The following is a 19,786-nucleotide window of genomic DNA, read 5'->3' as shown; positions in this document are numbered from 1 at the left end:
TAGGTTAGCTAGGCGTCTGGCTTGCTTAGCCTAGGTCATGGCCCATCGGGCCTATATGCTACCGCTCTTCAGTTCGGTTGCTTCCCGATAGCATCTCTCTGATCAGTTGGTTATGTTTCTAGGCTTAGTTGTTTATTATTATCGCCCCGTGGTCACTACGTGATCACGAGGCAGCCAGACGCCTGTCCAGTCACCTTCCCCCCCTCCCGCTCCTTCTATAAGAGTCGGGGGGGGTGGGTGGGTAGGTCTGCCCATGCTCTCGTCCGCATACCCAGGCCGCCTTGCCTCCCTCTCTTCCCCCAGGCGGAGGGGGTAGAGGGACGGGACAGACCCAGAACTGGACTCGACCTCTCCGGCTTCTCGTCCGGCCGGATGGTAAGGTGGGGGGGGACTCGCCTTTCCCCCCTCCATTACTACCCCCCGTCGCTCCGTTACTCCTAGCCCGAGTCTGTATGTCCCCTCTTGCTCTTTCCCACCTTACTAGGGCTCCTTTACCACCGGAGACCTGGCATCCAGCGGAAAGGTGCTAGTCTACCCAGCAGGGTGGACCGGAATATACAGTCGGTCCCTTCTAACCACTCCGTTTCGCTGAGTTACAACACTCCGCCACGCACTGGACTTAGTCCGGTACGTTCGAGTTTTTAGGTTTAAGATCTATTATGTTAAACTATTAAGTTTATCTTAAGTACCTTAAACCATCCCCCCTCCCTTCTTGTCTCACCGGAATCCCTCCGGGGTTTATAGCCTATTTCAGGCGATTAAGGGAGGGGTTATGCCCAAATTTTTTCCGAGCTCCGGCATGCAACGGAGTTCTTCTGTCCTTTAGCCTGTAAGTGATAGTCTTTAAGATACTCATGTGTCTTTTCACTTACAGACCCACCAACTGTGAGCATCCGGGATGCGCCGCCACACTTCAGGACCCCATGTGGACACGAGTTTGCCGGTCCCATGCTCCATGCGCGACTCCGCACGGGGACATCCAGGTCTGGTACCATGAGACGTGTACCATCTGTTACGATCTGGTGAGCCAGCTTTTAGACGGGGTAAGTATTCCAACTCCGATAACTGGTCCTCATCTGTTATAGTGCTTAAGTTTTTACATCAATCACTCTAACTTAAGGTAAAATTCAAGGGGTCTTATAGCCCCTATAATTTTAAGTTAGTTTTAGTTTTAAGTTATTCTTAAATCTAATCAATACCCTCTCTTCCAGGCTCCGGCTGTGAGGGATACCGCACTGGCAACCCTGCGGGCCTGGGTCGGCGGTTTCGGGAAGAACGCCGCCAAGGGTATGCCCTACATCCTTGAGAAGAGGTTGGCGGTACTGATCTTCCCCGGAGGCAAGGCGACAGGCTACGTCGACCCAGCAGAGGCGGCCCCGACTATCGCTTTCATCCAGCAACAGCTGGCTGCCTCGTTGACAGACCAAGGCCAGGACATCTCCTCGGAAGTCGCGACACTGGATATCAATGTGGAACCTATGGTAGGTGTGGACGACCTGTTGGTCGAGGTAGGTAAGTTGGACACCCAAGGGATACCCTTGGGTGGTGCAACTGCTTCTTCTACTCCTGCAACCTCTCCATCCTTTCCAAGGCTTTTACGGTAATGAATTATATACTTCTCCTGACGCTTCAGTTAGACCCAAGGTCAAGGGTCAAGCAGTGAAATCCTTGACGAAGACGTCGTCGTCGTCTAAGAAGACGGCTTCGGCGTCATCCTCTTCTCGTAAGTCTCCGGCTAGGAATCCCGGAGCAGAGAGATCTAAAGCTTCTGGTCCGGCTCTAAGTCCTCGAGGAATTAGATTCCTCCAGAGAGAGATCTCACACTCCAGCGGAGTCGTCAGTTCCGCTACCCTTGGTTCCAGTTCAGGGCCACCCTTCCACCTCCGCAGCAGCTCCGGCTTTGGACTCCAACGCTGGTCTGTTACAACAGGTGGGCGATCTGGTTGGGTCTCTGAAAAATAGCATGGAACAAATGATCTCTCGGTTGTCGGATAGGATTACCTCTCAGGACAACATTATAGCCGGACTGAGCCAAGCTCCTCTAGCCTCTCCTCCACCTTTCAACACAGGTGGAGCCCAACTTCTCCCCCGTATGACTCTCTACCTCCGTTCTCAATGAACAACCCTTGGAGAGTAGCGTCATACGCCCCCTTCCAAGACGGGCTCATCTCTATCCCGGAATGTGGAACTCGGAGGATTGAGGACTTCGAGTTCTACCCGGAAGACCTTCAGCCTCCGTTCATCGGCTACGCCAGGCTCACCGCCTCAGCCATGACCCGGGATGATAAAGTACCAAAGGAGACAGTCCTCTATTCACGTGACCAGGCTCAGAGAGAATGGCTCAGGTGTCTAGAGGACATGGATTGTTCCAATACGAAAATCCAACCTTTCAAGAGTCCGTTTACGATCTTTACGATGGAAGAGAGTATCCCGCTCCCTTTCCTGACAAAGATCGCGACAACTACCATTCCAGCAGCCCAGAAGGGGGATCCCATGCCTCAACTGAAGGAAGCAGATCCTACATCTCCTTTACTTCCTTCAGCCGGGGAATTGTGGGAAGACTTACCTAACACCTTCTCAGCTGGCAAACTCAAACCGGACTGTGCTATGGAGCAGTTTGGTGAGAAGCTACCTAGGCTTCCAGATAGCCTTATTCAGGCAGAATTCGATGCCAAATCGCGGTTAGCCAGGTCTATTAATTCCATGGCTATGACCGAGGTGGCTACCATTTCCTATGGGTCGGAACCGCTCTTCAAGCTTCTTACCAAATCTTTGACTCAAACGGTACAGTCAGATATGTTTGAGTTTGCCACTGCTAGGACGAATTGTAGGAAACATGTCCTACAAGAAGCAACTATTCGGCACGAGCCGAATAGGTTGCTTGTGTCAAGCATCTGGGGAGCAGACCTCTTCCCAGAAGCGATGGTGAAGGAGGTTCAGTCAGAGGCTACGAGATTGAACCAGAGCCTTAAGGACCGTTGGGGTCTTACGGCCAAGAGACGACAGGATCTAGCCAGTAAGGGTAAGGCTCAAAGGAAACCTAGACGTTTCCAGCCCTACCAGAAAAAGCAGCCACGCTTTTCTCAGCAAGTTCCGGCTGTTCCCTTGGTGCAAACAGCCCAACCTTCCACCTCAAAGGCTCAATCGCAGCCGATTTATGTTATCTCCCCTCCTCAGCCTCAGCCCTCCACCTCTTACGCCCTCTCTCCAGCCTACAACCAAGTCTTCGAGGGTCAAGCTTCACAGAAGTATGACCGCTCGGGTAAGGGAGGCAGAGGTAAGCGACCCTTTCGTGGGAGAGGATCGGGAGGTCCCTTTAATAGGGGAAAACATTTCAGGGGAGGCCGAGGAGGCTACCAGAACCAATGAGGAATTTCAGGTAGGAGGGAGGCTGTTCCACTTTTTTCGCCACCGGTGGAACTTCAGCAAGTGGGCTCAGAGCATGTGTCAAAAGGCCTGGGTTGGAGCTGGTTAGCGAACCCACCCCCATCCAGACCTTTCCGCCAACTTCTTCCCCAAGGAATTGACGGAGTATGCGGAGGATCTCCTTCAGAAAGGAGCTATAGCGAGAGTCAAAAGGTTAAAATTTCAAGGACGCTTGTTCAGCGTGCCAAAGAAAGGCTCACAAAAAAGAAGGGTAATCTTAGACTTGTCCCGCTTAAACTTAGCCATTCGCTGCGACAAGTTCAAGATGCTCACGATCTCGCAGGTGCGGACCTTACTTCCCCGTGGGGCCGTCACCACCTCTATCGATCTTACAGACGCTTACTATCATATCCCTATTGCAAGACACTCCGTCCGTTATCTGGGCTTCAAGATAGGAGACCAGACATTCTCCTTCAAGGTAGTTCCTTTCGGGCTCAACGTGGCACCCAGGGTGTTTACGAAGCTGGCGGAAGTAGTAGTTCAACAACTCAGATCGCAAGGGGTTATGGTAGTAGCGTATCTCGACGATTGGTTGATCTGGGCTTCAACAGTCGAGGTGAATGCAACAAAGCAACACTGAAAGTAATTCAGAAATTGAACCTAATTCGGAATATCTAGGCTTCAGATAAACAGGACAAGTCAAGACTCACTCCAGAGTCAAATTTTCAGTGGCTAGGCATTCAATGGAATCTATCCTCCCATACTCTGTCGATTCCATCATCCAAAAGAAAGGAAATAGCGAAGTCAGTCAAGCAATTTCTGAGTCACAAACTGGCATCAAGAAGATCTCAGGAAAGGATCCTGGGTTCTCTCCAGTTTGCATCAGTGACGAACATCCTAATGAAAGCCAAACTGAAAGACCTAACCAGAATCTGGCGCTCACGAGCAAATGTCAGGTCCAGGGACAAATTGTCCTCAGTCCCTCTGATTCTAAAGAATCGACTCCGGCCGTGGGCGAAAGTCAAGAACTTGTCGGTGTCAGTGCCCCTTCAGTTTCCTCCACCAGGGATCACCATCCACACAGACGCTTCATTAAGCGGTTGGGGAGGATATTCCCAGTTCAAGAAGGTTCAAGGAACGTGGTCACCTCAGTTCCGTCAGTTCCATAAAACGTACTGGAAGCAATGGCAGTGTTCTTGACTCTAAAAAGGTTACGTCCGCCAAAGTACTCCCCCCCACATAAAGCTAGTCCTGGACAGCGCAGTGGTAGTACATTGTATAAACAGAGGAGGCTCCAAGTCACGTCATCTAAATCATGTCATGATAGCCATCTTCTCCCTGGCGGACAAGTTCAGTTGGCATCTCTCCTCCACTCATATAGCTGGAGTGAGAAACGTCATAGCAGATGCTCTATCCCGATCAGTACCTCTAGAGTCGGAATGGTCACTGGACAACAGTTCGTTCCAATGGATTCTTCAGAGAGTTCCACCAGGTCTACAGGTGGATCTCTTCGCATCTCAAGCGAACCACAAACTCCCGTGTTATGTGGCCCCCAACCTGGACCCTCTGGCCTATGCCACGGACGCCCTGGCTCTAAACTGGAACAACTGGGAGAAGATTTATGTCTTTCCTCCGGTGAATCTTCTCATGAAGGTCTTAAACAAACTCAGGACATTCAAGGGTCAAGTGGCTCTAGTAGCCCCGGACTGGCCGAAGAGCAATTGGTACCCTCTCATTCTGGAACTGGGTCTTCGCCCTCTTCGGATCCCCAATCCCAGGCTCTCCCAGTCAGTACAAACGAAGACTGTGTTCGCTTCCTCAGGGATTCTCAAAACCCTAACTTTATGGATTTCATGAAGTTTGCAGCGAAAAGGGATGCGAATATTGACCCTCAGAATATTCTCTTCTTGGAATCCGATAAAAGAGATTCAACTTTGAGACAGTATGATGCTGCTGTCAAAAAGTTAGCAACCTTCCTGAAAGAATCAGATATTAGGATCATGACAATCAATTCAGCTATATCCTTTTTCAGATCCTTATTTGAAAAAGGCTCAGCAGCTAGCACAATTACGACAAACAAGTCAGCCTTGAAAAAGATTTTTCAATTTGGGTTCAACATAGACTTAACAGATTCCTACTTCTCGTCTATTCCCAAGGCATGTGCTAGACTTAGACCTTCGGTAAGGCCTACGTCAGTATCATGGTTCTTAAACGATGTTCTAAAGCTGGCTTCAGAAACCAATAATGACACATGCTCGTAATGCTCTTAAGAAAAACCCTATTTTTATTAAGCTTGGCCTCAGGAGCTAGAATTTCAGAACTGTCGGCTTTATCCAGAGATCCGGATCATATTCAGTTCCTTCCCACAGGGGAAGTGCTACTTTCTCCGGAACGTAGCTTTATAGCAAAGAACGAAGATCCTTTGATGAGGTGGGAACCATGGAAGGTACTACCCTTCCACAAGATGTATCTCTTTGCCCAGTTTCAGCCTTACGAGCCTTTCTATCTAGGACCTCCTCATCCTCATCGGGTCCTCTCTTTAAGAGAGAAAAAGGTGGCACTTTATCTATTAAGGGCATCAGGCAACAAATCCTGTACTTCATTAAACAAGCCAATCCTGACTCTTTCCCAAAAGCACATGATGTCAGGGCAGTAGCCACCTCAATTAACTATTTCCAACATATGAACTTCGATGAGTTGAAAAAGTATACTGGATGGAAATCGCCGACAGTGTTCAAACGTCATTACTTAAAGTCCTTGGAAGCTCTGAAATTTTCAGCAGTTGCAGCGGGGAACATAGTTTCCCCTGACTCTGACTAATCTTTAGTAGAAGATCCAGTCCTCCTTTCTACCTGCCTCACCCAACAGTTCGTCTATTCCTGCCTTGTTCATTTACGGTCACCTTGTGTCTTAGCTGCTTTTATGATGATGTAGTGGGTGTCCCTTATTTTTTTTGCTAGCGGGACACTCACATTTGAATTGAATTGGATTAAATTTTTTGATCCAAACTTCCGTGGAATTGTCCAAAATCTCCCTTTTATTTTTTTTTTGTTTTTTAATGCTAGGAGATACATCTTATTGTAATGGTTACGGTTTTGTATATTAAGTCATATACATTCCTTTATATATTATTATTGTTGAGTTTGTTTTGTTCAACTTTTTATGTTAATTGCTCTAGAATTTTTTGATACATAGCTTTACACAGATACCATTTTGGTACATATATGACATATTACTCCTGTATATATGTATATTACCTTAAGTTAAGAAATATTATTAGAATTAAGTGTAATTTAATGCAAATATTTCTATTTTGTATCACTGTGTATATGTATCCTTATTAGCAATTATATTCTTTTACTTTTATTTATCTTTTATTTGAGACCTCTTTTTATTTTGTTGATTTTGTTTACAATCTTGTGCTATTTCTCTGGTACGATTCGCGCAGCGACACGAGCTGAGCCCAGAAAAGGGGATTTTGACGTAAGGAAAAATCTATTTCTGGCGATTGGCTCGTGTCGCCAGCGAAATCCCGCCCTACCCATCCCATCGCCAAGATTGTCTGCTAACTTCAGGATAGCCACCAGAGGCGCAGCAGTCGGCAGCATGGGATGGAGTAGTAGTAGTAAGTGCTGCCCACTCTGTGGGTCGGCTCTCCTCTTGGGGGATTTTGTAGTGGGAGAATTCTATTGGCATTTGGCTCGTGGTAATGGTCTCACTCGCCATAGTGTTCATACCGACACCCTCTTGGAGGGTGAGCGAGTCAGTTATACTGACCCTTTTTCTTTATTTATTTATTCTCTGGTATGTGTTAGTACATTTACCCTAGAAATAATAGATTAAAGGATATTTCGCTGGCGACACGAGCCAATCGCCCAGAAATAGATTTTATTCTTACGTCAAAATCCCTTTTTTTTTCTAAAAGTCATTTTTTTGCTAGATATGAATTTTTCAATATGGTAAAAATATAAACCCTATAAATCACGAGAAAAAAATTTATAAAAAAAAAGACGAAACAAAAATTGGAAAAAAGGGCTCTATTTGATTGTTCTATAAAGTCTTTCTGAGTTATATACCAAATTCCAATGTTATAGCTCTAAAACTAAGTGAGAAGATAGATTTTGAAGGTCAATAAGTATAGTTTTGAGATACAGGCGTTCAAAGTTTTCCTTCGTATTTCTATAAAGACAATGTTAATAAATAATGAATATTATGAATGTATATTTCTTTTTTGTGTATTAATAAACCAAAGCTATTCTATTTATCATAATTCAATCATAAATGATGATCCCTTTGCTCATATAACGTAGCCTGGGGCACTGCTTGAGGCAAGATGGGGCACTCCTTCCTACGCAACTCTCTCTCTCCCCTTCACTAACTCGGCTTATTACAGCGAATTTTCTTCTTCTGTATGTTAGCGAGATTTTTTCCTTGTATTTTCCTCCTTGGCATGATGAAATTCTTGCCAAAACAAAGATAAACAAACGTAAATGCAAGAGAATGTCAGAGGTGAAACTCGAAGGTGTACTCTCTTTTTACAAAGACAATTTAATAAATCATGATTATTATGAATTTCATATTCCATTTTGGGTATTAAAAAACCAAAACTTTGTTATTTATCATAAATGAAGATCTCTTTGCTCAAAGATCATAGCCTTGGGCACAGTGTGAAGTGTGCAGTCAGGCAAGACGGGGGCGTTACTACGCAACCCTTACTAGCAACCCTTACTAGCAACCCTCCCCTCTCTCTTCACTAACTACGCGTATATTATGATATTCTGTAATAATACTTGAGCGATTTTTCTTCATCTGTATGTTAGCAAGATGTTTTCCTTGTCTTTTCTTCATTGGCATGATGAAATTCTTGCCGAAACAGACATAAACATATGTAAAAGCAAGCGAATGTCAGAGGTGAAATCGAACGTGTAGACTACTTGAAGTTTGTGCTCGCACTGATGGTTGGACTTGGTAGCTGACTGAAGTGAAGTCTCCCTTCTCGACTCGGGGAATGTCTACAGATGCCATTTCTCCCAATTTCTTTGACAACAATTATCAAAATTTACGATAATAGAAGAAATATTGCATTTTCTTGTACGGATCAATGTTTTAGGCTTATTGAGTTACGATAACTAATTACCCTGTAACTACGAAAGTATGAGGAATTTTGACGAAATATTTCGTATACGTATTCTCAATTGCCATATGATGTTCCATGAATTTTTTTATGACTGCATTTTTCGCCCTATTCCCCATATATAGGCGTTCTGGCCGGCCCCCTTAATCATTTACCTTCATTTTGTAACAAACAGGAAGTCTCTAGCACAATATTTTGATTTATAGTGAATTTTTAAAAAAAACTTTTCCCTTCCCTCCACGCACGGCAACTCTGCTGAAAATCTCAGAATTTCTTTAGTCACCTTGTCGTAATTTTTGCACCATTTTCTATTAGACTTTACATAAAGTGTTATACATGAAAATGTGCGCAATTTCATGTAGAATGCAACAAAAAATAAGTCATGGTTGTAGCTTACAAAAAATAAGTCATGGTTGTAGCTTTTATCAGTTTTGAAATATTTTTATATAAATCACAACAAGTGCCAAAATTTATACCTGTGATCAACTTTGACTCGACCGAAATGGTCGAAAAATGCAATTGTAAGCTAACACTCTTACATTCTAGTAACATTCAATCATTTACCTTCATTTGGCAACAAAAGGGAAGTCTCTAGCACAACATTTTGATTTATGGTGAATTTTTGAAAAAAACTTTTTCCTTCCCTCCTCGCACGGTAACTCTGCTGAAAATCTCAGAATTTCTTTAGTCACCTTGTCGTAATTTTGACACCATTTTATATTAGGCCTTACATAAAGTGTTATACATGAAAATGTGCACAATATCATGTAGAATACAAAAACAAATAACTCATGGTTGTAGCTTTTATCAGTTTTAAAATATTTTCATATAAATCACGATAAATAGAAAAATTCGATCTTTGGTCAACTTTAACTCGACCGAAATGGTCGAAAACCGTAATTGTAAGCTAAACCACTTACAGTCTAGTAATATTCAATCAATTACCTTCATTTTGCAACAAACAGTAAGTCTCTAGCACAATATTTCGATTTATGGTGAATTTTAGAAAAAAAACTTTTTTTTATGTCTGCGTGTTACGAATTCATGCATCATTTTGTGATAACATTTTCTCTGTGTTGCTTTGATTGTTTTACAATTTGTTATATACCAAAATCATCGCAATTTAGTGTACAATACAAAAATAAAAAAAATAACTCACTAACTTTAACTGTTTTGCTCACAGGGAGATTTGTATACAATTATGTATGAAATTTTTTTCGCACTGTCATGTACAGGCAGTCCGCGGGTTGCGACAGGTTCGGGTTATGATGTTCCGAGGTTAAGGCGCTTCTCAATTATATTCATCAGACATTATTTCCAGGGTTACAACGCCTACAACGCTCATTGGCAGATGAAATATGACACCAAAAATGCAAAACAATCAATATTTGAAGGTTATTTTGATGAAAAATGCAATAAGAATGCAGTTTACAAAGTTTTTAATGCACCCAAAGCATTAAAAGTAGGGTTTTCTTAGGATTTTTTATGATGTTCCAGCTTACAACGATTTTCGGCTTACAACGCGCCTCAAGAACAGAACCCCCGTCATAACCCGGGGACTGCCTGTATTCCAATATTTATATATGATAATGATATTTTTTTCATTTCTGATGGTTGCATACTAAACTTCAGGCAATGAAAAAAAAAGGAGCCAAAAATGAACTCTTAATCTTAAAAACTAAGCGTGCTGTGATTTTTTTAAAAAACTTTTTTTCCGCTTCGGCGCTAACTCCCAAACGCCGCCGGCATACGACAGACACTTTTGTAAATAGAGGCTCAGCGTTCAAGGGTTAAGATAGTATATTAGGTTAAGGAGAATTGGAGTTTCATTTGCTAACCTTCAAATTTGTTCCTACTATCCTGCTTCAATTGTTAAGGCAGCCCCAACAAGCAGATGAAGAATGAGCCATTTTAGAACCCATTTCCTACAGAATTTAATCCCTGCTGGCTAAGAGCTGGCTGTAGAAAAGTATGCTGCTTCAAGTAACTAAACCACAAAGTGACTTTGATCATGAAAATTGGAATGGCTTTGCTATTTCGGACCTTCTACCATATACAACAATTAACCCAAATTTTCTCAGCAGATCTGACCTGGTGTTGGATTATCAGTGTTTTTTATCTATATGAGAAAAGTGGTAAATTGCAATGAAAAGAGGAAAAGGCAGCAAAAAGGTTAAAATTGAGCACAAGGTAACCTGCATAAAGCAAAATAGTCTGGGGATGAAGTGAGCATGGTAATGGAGAGACTAAGAGGTATGAATCAGTTTGACAGCCGAGAACAATTGGATGGCAGTATGCACCTACTGTTTTTTTTCCTTGTCTAGGAAAACTGACAAACCAAATTGATAATATAAACAATTGGTTTGTTATGAAATACATACCTCTTAGAGGGGAAGATGAAATTTGTATAATAAAATAAAGTTTTGTATATACTTGCCTAAGAATTACATTGCTACAGCGTTCTTAGTTTTTGGAGGAATAAGTACAACAGAACTAAAGAAATAAATTAGTCTGCACCCTATGTCCATGAGAGGGGAGGAGGGTGGGTTTTGATTGTGTCATTATTTGTTAAGCATATATATGCAAAACTATTTTATTATTGTAAAAATGTCATTTTTATATACATAACTTACCAAATAATTGCATAGCTGATTCCCACATTGATAGAAGGTGGGATATGGATATATACTACTCAAAAACTCAGATATGGAGATCAATTTGAAATAGAAATTTAGCTAGCATTGAAACATGCTTGTTGTAACATTACCTGGTGAGGGAGCTGTAGCAAGTAGATAATGCCTCTGGTCTAAGCAGCTCTCGACCAGTAGTGGCTTTGCAGTAGAGTCAAGGGATGCCTCTACTACTATAGTGGAGCTTTGCAACGTATAAGTAAATGGTAGGTTGCCAAAGCTAACCTTATGGTGCCGATAACTGAAACTTGGCCCATTATGGCGCCATACATCGCCAATTTTCATAAAACCAGATCGCCATTAACCAAGTCCGCCGATAACCGGGGACTGCCTGTATATGTTTGTCCTTGGCCTGGGTGCAGTACAATAACAAAAAACCAGACAAATATCACCTACACGACACATGAAAAATGATATTGTTATGATACAATAAAGTTTCATACATACTTACCTGGCAGATATATACTTAGCTGGGACGACGGAGTCTTAGCTAAGTATATATCTGACAGGTAAGTTGATTGTATGAAACAATCCAACTCGTCCATAAAAACAATCTACTGGTTGGTACTCTAGGTACATAGTACACTTTCCAGGCTTCCCAATAACATGACAATCCTTTATCAAGGACAGGAGCTAGAAGTAAATATAAGTAATATCTCCTATATTTCCTCCCCCAATCCATGCCAACTGCTGAAAAGGATCCTAGCATTCTGCATTTTTCACACACTGTTTTGATGTCATGTAGGTAATGCATTGCAAAAACAGAGTTGGATTTCCAAAAAGTAGACTATAAAAAAAATTTAGACTGCAAAATCGCGGAGAGAGATTTCATTTGGAAGCTAGTGACGTGGCGACTGCCCATAATTCATGGGCTTTCACTTTGCACAAGAGATGAGCTTCATCTTGAACCTTCAAATGCAATTTCATAATCAAACTATGAAAAAATTTAACGCATTCTCTCCTGATCTGACAGGCCCAAGATACTGACTATACTCTTGATGACAAACAAGCGTGGCCAGGGGTTAGGCGGATTCTCGTTTTTCGCCAAAAAGCGAGGGTTAGAGAGCCAACTGCATTGCCCTAGGAAAAACCAAATTTTTTACCAAGCACTTTAAATTCACTCATTCTTTTTGCTGTGGCTAAAGCCATAAAAAGTAAAGTCTTCTTCATCAGGTTTCTTAAATAAGAGGAATTCAAGGGTTCGAACGGAGAGCCTGAAATCCATTTCAGGACCACACCAAAATTCTAAGCAACATGATTTCTCTTACTTCGATGTGTCCAGTAATTTTATTAATTCACTGATAACCTGGTTAGTAGGTATATTCACTCCCCTATGTTTGATCACAGCTCAACATAGCCCTTGCGATGACCTCAAAAACAGCAAGACAGCAATATGAGTTACAATGATTTTAGAAGACGAGATGTGATTTTCCCGACACCAGTCTCTAAAAACTATCCACTTTGCCTGGTACACTGCAACAGAAGATCGGTGCCTTCATCCTGCAATTGCCTCTGCAGCTTTTCTTGAAAAGCCATTCGTTCTGACAAGCTCCCAGGCAGTCTGAAGCCTGTCAGAGCGAGACTGGACAAGTTTTGGTGACAGCAGCAAAAGTTAGGCTTTCTGAGAAGCCTTCTTTTTGCAGTATTAGTCTCGGATAACCTACCAGTAGCCATAAAAGGTAAGGGAACCATTCCTTCTGTGGCCAAAAGGGGGCTACTAGCACCATTGACATGTTGGAGTGGGTGACCAACACTTCCCTCACCATGATGAATCTTGAATGATGGCATCTGTTGCCCATGCAAGGGGATTGGGAGCTGGAGACCAGAAAAGGGGAAGGCGATGATTTCTTGACATTGCAAACAGGTCTATCACTAGCTTTCCCCACCATTTCCACAGGTTGGTGCACACCTGTGGATTCAGTGTCCACTGTGTCAGTAGAACCTGCTGTTTGCCCCGACTAAGTTCGTCCACAAGGATGTTTAGTTTGTCCTGAATAAATTGGGTCACAAAGTTGGTCAGATTGTCTTGTGCCCACAAAAGTTTGGTTGCTTCGTAAAACGAGAAAGAATGAGTCCCCCTTGATTCTTATGTAGGGTTGAGTGCTCATGCTGTCCGAATGGACCACTACTGTCCTGTTGTACATCTCTGCTGCGAAAAATTGAAGAGATAGGTGAATCGCTCTCAGCTCCTTCATGTTTATGTGCAACTCTCTTCATCTGACAACCACATTTTGTCGTTTAAAAAGGCTCCCCAACCTCAATTTGATGCAACTGAATACAATGTTAGGTCTGGGTTCTGAGGGAGAAGTGACTTTCCCACTAAAAATCTTTCCTCTAAAACCATCAACAAAGTTGCTTCTTAATTTCCAGAATGATGGGGAACACACAAGAATTTGGGAACACCTTCCTGCGCCAATGGCTCTTACGTAAAATTGAAACACTCAGGTGTTTAGCCTTCCCAAAGGTACAAACCTCTCTACGAATGACAGGGTTCCTAAGAGGCTCATCCATTACTTTGACAAGCTGAAGGGAGATCGAGAAAAGACTGGACTTTCCATATGCAGTTGTGAATCCTTTGGAGACTGAAAAGCCAGAAAATTCTGAGAATCGATCGTCGTCCCTAAATAGATTATTGACTGTGTCGGGAATAACCAAGACTAAATTTATCTGAATGCCCAAATCCTGGGTGAGGAGGAGTTTTCTGCAGGTCCTCTGTACATTTTGACCTCAATGGGCAGCATAGTAGCCAGTCTTTTAAGTAAAGACTGATACTGATGCCCATGAGGTGAAGCCATTTCACTAGAGGGGCAACAACCCGAGTAAACAGTAGAGGGGCTGTTGAAAGGCCAAAACACACAGCCCATAACACTGGAGTATGCATCCTGTATATCTACTGGATGGCTGACAGGAATGAGTTATTTGTTTCCATTCTGAACTTTGTTGTTTGGACGAAGAGGTTCAGAGCACTAAAGTCCAGGACAGGCCTCCATCCTCCTGACACCTTGGGGATGACACACAGGAACTGTAAAATCCCTATAGTAGCTTGCTTTTCGAGCAGGGCCGATACTTCTCGGGAGAAGGCTGAAAACCTCTTTGTGCCTACCAAGTAGGCTGTTAAGCTGATGCTAAGCTGATGGAGTTTACCAAAGGCAAATTCTCCTTGAAAGGAATCGAGTATGCCTCTTGTAAGACTTTTAATACCAACAGTTCTGCGTCTGATTTTCCAATTTTCCTAAAAACAGATAAGTCCTGCTTCCACAGGGATGTTCTAGAGGATCCAGTTCTTACTTGCAAGAGACGGGTTTGACTATAGGCTTTCCTGAGGTACATGAAGAACAGAGGTTGGTTCGAGGACAAGCTTGGGACCAGCCCTATTGCCATGAAAGGGCTGCTGTGACAGTAGGGTGGCTATTCTATCACTGAAAGTCGAAGGCAACCATCCTGGCCCTCTAGTGCGTTTAGCTGACCGAGCTACTGATACCTATTCCGGGGATGCTTGTGGAAACAAGCTAGAACAATCCAATGGAGGTACAAAAAGAGAGAAGACCTCTGAGAGGGAATGACTCCTTTAGAGGTGAAAGACCACAATTCCCTCTTCTTAAGAAGTCTGGTTGAAAAGATTGTTGCAAGTTCTTATGCACCATCTCTTACTGCCGTGTCAGCACAAGAGAACCCCCAGCCAATCCAAAGAGAAGTTCTCCTGTAGGGCTGCACAGTCTTCTATTTTCTTGGCTAAGGCACCCACCGTCATGTCCAAGAAACTCATTACTTCAAATAATTTAAAAACATCCTAAGAGAAGATGGTCCAGCTCAATTGACGTGAATAAAATCCTGGCCTAGTTAAAAGCAGAGCAATGCGTTGTATCAATGAAACTGGAGGAGTCCCCCTTGGGAGGAGGCAGACTCCTAATGAAGGAGCTTCCCTAATAGAATAGGACAAATACTTTTGGCATATCAAGCGCGATGGAGGAGTGCAGAAGACTGCGTTCCCCAGGTCTCTCTTGGTTGCCAACCAGGTGTCAATGTAAGCCAAAACTTTCCTTGAAGTAGAGGAAAGAACCATCTTTGGTGATTTAAGAGATGAATACTAATGTGAGGTTGGCTACTCTTGGTTCACGGGTTCTTTGTCAGACGACATCGATGATGTAGCCACGTCCAGAGGATCAATCAATATTGGAGGAGGTCTTTGCAACAAGTTCAAAATATTGTCTAGTCTGCATTGAATAGGGGCAAAGGACTGATCTTCAACAATGGAAAAGGTCGCAACTGACTGATTGGAAAACAGATGTCCTCCTTTAGATCCTGAATGTTTAACTGAATGAGATTGAGCCACAACAGGTGAACCCTCCAACACAAGAAACCACTGGTGCACAGGGGAGTTCACTAACACCTGATGCTCAGACACTGAATGCTCAAACACTGACTACTCAAACTCTACTGGGCGCATGAATACTGGGCCCTCGGACACCAGGCGCTCAGGCACTAATGGGCACTCAGACACTAACAGGCACTCAGACACTGCAGAGACATGCTGAGCTTGACTGGGAGACCTCCCAAAAACTGCATGATTGCTGAGGACTGAAATCCCTCTCTACGGCTCGCTTGCACACAGGAGGCTAGTCATTTTCTCAAGAGGCACCATGCCTTTTCAACAACCTTTCATTTAAAACTTTCCATTTCCCTAAAAATCCCAGTCCTTACATTCAATGCAACAAATGTCCAGTGAACATACTTGTTCATGACAAGGACAGCAAATAGTATGACTTGTCATATTTTGCAGATGAAAGCCTAGCCCTAAACCCTTTATTACAATACTATCTGATACTAAACACAATAGAATCTGACATATTAACCCTTTAACGCCGATTGGACATATTAAACGTCAACGAAAATTGTCTGTCGGGTGCCGAACTGATGTATGGTACGTCGACGAAAAAAGTTTTTTAAATTTGCAGAAAAAGAGTTATAGGCTTACTAGGCAAAAACTTTTGAATCACGCGCCTTGGGGGATGCTGGGAGCTCACGGATCAAGGTGTTGTTTTATTTACAATCATTACCCAGGCGCGCAAGCACGAATTTCTGTCTTCTCGCACTAAAAAACATCAGCGACACAACTCAGAAATTATTTCGTCACTTTGACATAATTTTTGAACCATTTTATATTAGCCGTTACATAGAGTATTATACTATATGAAAATGTGTGCAATTTCATGTAGAATATAACAAAAAACAACTCATGTTTTTAGCTTTTAACAGTTTTGAAATATTTTCATATAAATAACGATGTGCCAAAATTTCAACCTTCGGTCAACTTTGACTCTACCGAAATGGTCGAAAAACGCAATTGTAAGCTAAAACTCTTATATTCTAGTAATTTTCAATCATTTACCTTCACTTTGCAATAAATTGGAAGTCTCTAGCAGACATATTTTGATTTATGGTGAATTTATGAATAAAACTTTTTCCTTACTTCTGCGCGGTAACTCTTCCGAAAAAATGATAATTTTTTCGTTCGATTGTCATAATGTTTGCACCATTTTAAATTAGCCGTTACATAAAGTTTTATATATGGAAATGTGTGCAATTTCATGTAGAATACAGAAAAAACAACCCATGGTTGTAGCTTTTTATCAGTTTTGAGATATTCTCATATAAATAACGATAAGTGCCAAAATTTCAACCTTCGGTCAACTTTGACTCGACCGAAATGGTCGAAAAACGCAATTGTAAGCTAAAACTCTTACATACTAGTAATACGCAATCATTTACCTTCATTTTGCAACAAATTGGAAGTCTCCAGCACAATATTTCGATTTATGGTGAATTTTAGAAAAAACTTTTCCCTACGTCCGCGTGGTAACTGCCGAAAAAATCAAAATTTTTTCTTCCAATTTTCGTAATGTTTGCACCATTTTAAATTAGCCATTACATAAAATTTTATATGAAAATGTGCCCAATTTCATTTAGAATACAACAAAAAAACAACCCATGGTTGTAGCTTTTATCAGTTTTGAAATATTTTCATATAAATAACGATAAGTGCCAAATTTTCAACCTTTGGTCAACTTTGACTCAACCGAAATGGTAAAAAAACGCAATTGTAAGCTAAAACTATTACATTCTAGTAATATTCAATTATTTACCTTTATTTGGCAACAAATTGGAAGTCTCTAGCACAATATTTTGATGTATGGTGAATTTATGAAAAAACGTTTTCCTTACGTCCGCGTGGTAACTCTTCCGAAAGAATCATAAATTTTTTCGTCCGATTGTCGTAATGTTTGCGTTTGCACCATTTTAAATTAACCGTTACATAAAGTTTTACATATGAAAATGTGTGCAATTTTATGTAGAATACAACAAAAAACAACCCATGGTTGTAGCTTTTATCAGTTTTGAAATATTTTCATATAAATAACGATAAATAGAAAAAATTCGACCTTCGGTCAACTTTAACTCTACCGAAATGGTCGAAAACTGCAATTATAAGCTACAATACTTACAGTCCAGTAATATTCAATCAATTACCTTCATTTTGCAACAAACGGGAAGTCTCTAGCACAATATTTCGATTTATAGTGAATTTTTGAAAAGTTTTTTTTTACGTCCGCGCATTTCGAATTCATGCATCATATTGTGATAATATTTTCTCTGTGTTGCTTTGATCATTTTACAATTTATTATATACCAAAATCATTGTAATTTAGTGTACAATACAACGAAAAATAATTAACTCATTAGCTTTAACCGTTTTACTCACAGCGCGATTTGTATACAATTATATATGAAATTTTTTTTTGTGCTGTCATATATTCCAATATTTATATATAATATTTTTTTCATTTCTGATGGTTGCATACTAAACTTCATGCAATGACAAAAAAAGGAGCCAAAAATGAACTATTAATCTTGAAAATTAAGTGTGCTGTGATTTTTTGAAAAAAACTTTTTTCCCGCTTCGGCGCTCACTCGCGAACGCCGTCGGCATATGGGAGACACTTTCGGAAATACCGGCTCGGCGTTTAAGGGTTAATACAATTTTTATAAGTCACAGTTGGTAATCAAAATCAAGAAGCTAAGTAAGCTGATGAAAAGAGCTACCAAAAGTACTGAAACTCCACCAAATGAAGATGATATTACAACCATCCAGTGAACTACAGAATCTGGGAACAACCATGTATATCATCATTGAATGGCAGAAACGAACTGAGCTCTCTAGATGCTATACCTATTTCTCCCCATAAGTGGGCAGGTCATTACCTACACCAAAACAAAATAAAGCTACCGCGTTTTTTGAATCTTGAGCTGCCATGTAAGTGAAAACTAATAGCTATGGAATTATTTAGTAAGTTACTTCCATAAAACCTGTAATTATACACATTTTCTATTTATCCTTATAACTAAAGCAGAACCTACAAATACTACTCAGAACTTCATACTATATAAAGAATTGTACATATTTTGTGAAAAATACCCAAATTGTTTCAATACATATTTGCAAAGGCAAACATCTAAGAGTAACAGTGGCATTATGAAAATTAAATAGGCAGGCTACATAACGCAAATGTCAAAAATTACTAACTTTTATCAATTTGTATTTTTCATAACTAACAAAACTTTGATCTTACCATTAGGATAAATCTTCTAGCACCAGCTGGAAAACCAGTAAAGTTGAAAAAAATTGTGTATGCAAGGAACTACGTATTGGCATCTGTGGTTGATCACGCGCTATGTAGGAGTTCCTACAATCCTTTTGTCATCTCATGACTGCACTAGTTACTTTCTTACTACCTTTAAGAAAAGGCGTGCTTTGCTCTGTCCCTTTTAAAGCAGGTTTAGTTTGCTCGCTTTTCATTTCTTTGCATTTCGGTGTGTGTATTTTCCATTGGATTTTACAAGTTTTGGGATATGATGGATCCTTATAATTCCCCGGCAAAGATTTCTTCAGGATCTTGCAAGAAACAAGAGGACATGCCCCGGTATTAATGGATTCCCTTGTTCAAGATTAACATTGATATTCATAGATCCACATTCAACGTTAAGTAGGTGCAGAGAAAACTTATGTACAAATTACTAACCCTTATTGTGTATGTCGTTTCTGGTCAGTGGAACAATGGGAAAGGTTTTATGAGAAGGGTCAGTACAAGAAGAAGAGACTACGCCATCTTTGGATGGCGAATCACCTTCGTCTTCTTTTGTTCTGCCTCATCATGATGCTGATTCATATCTTTCTCCAGACTGACAGGTGCTTGACTAGCAAAAATGAAGAACCAACCAACAAGTGGCCATTAAAAATGCAGATTAAAACTAGAATCAGCCTTAAATACCACAGTGCAATAATACAACATGCCTACTAAATAAAACACTAGTATAGTACACCATGTGGATCTACTGTGTTTCTTCTAGGCATTTTAGTTGGAAGACACTTGTCACTTGGGAAAAAATGTCAAATTAAAATGGACGTTTTGTAAAAATTTTATCTTCCGAGGCTCTTTGCTACCAATGAGCTTACTTGTCAATCTGCATGAGTCTGCACTCAGATAGATGATGCTAGGCTCTACAATGAATGCTTACACAATGCGTCAACAGAATTTTT

General features: G+C 41.3%; 1 protein-coding gene across 1 annotated transcript in view; it reads right to left on the bottom strand.

Annotated features, from left to right (window-relative positions):
* The window catches only part of LOC135216683 (sphingomyelin phosphodiesterase 5-like), a 382,932-nt gene that overhangs the window by 171,054 nt on the left and 192,092 nt on the right, over positions 1-19,786 (bottom strand). The gene's annotated exons all lie outside the window — the stretch shown is intronic.

Source organism: Macrobrachium nipponense, chromosome 6 (assembly GCF_015104395.2).
Source record: "Macrobrachium nipponense isolate FS-2020 chromosome 6, ASM1510439v2, whole genome shotgun sequence".
Lineage (NCBI taxonomy): Eukaryota > Metazoa > Arthropoda > Malacostraca > Decapoda > Palaemonidae > Macrobrachium > Macrobrachium nipponense.
Note: the sequence above shows the minus strand (reverse complement) of the source record. Positions and strands in the feature narration are given on the sequence as shown.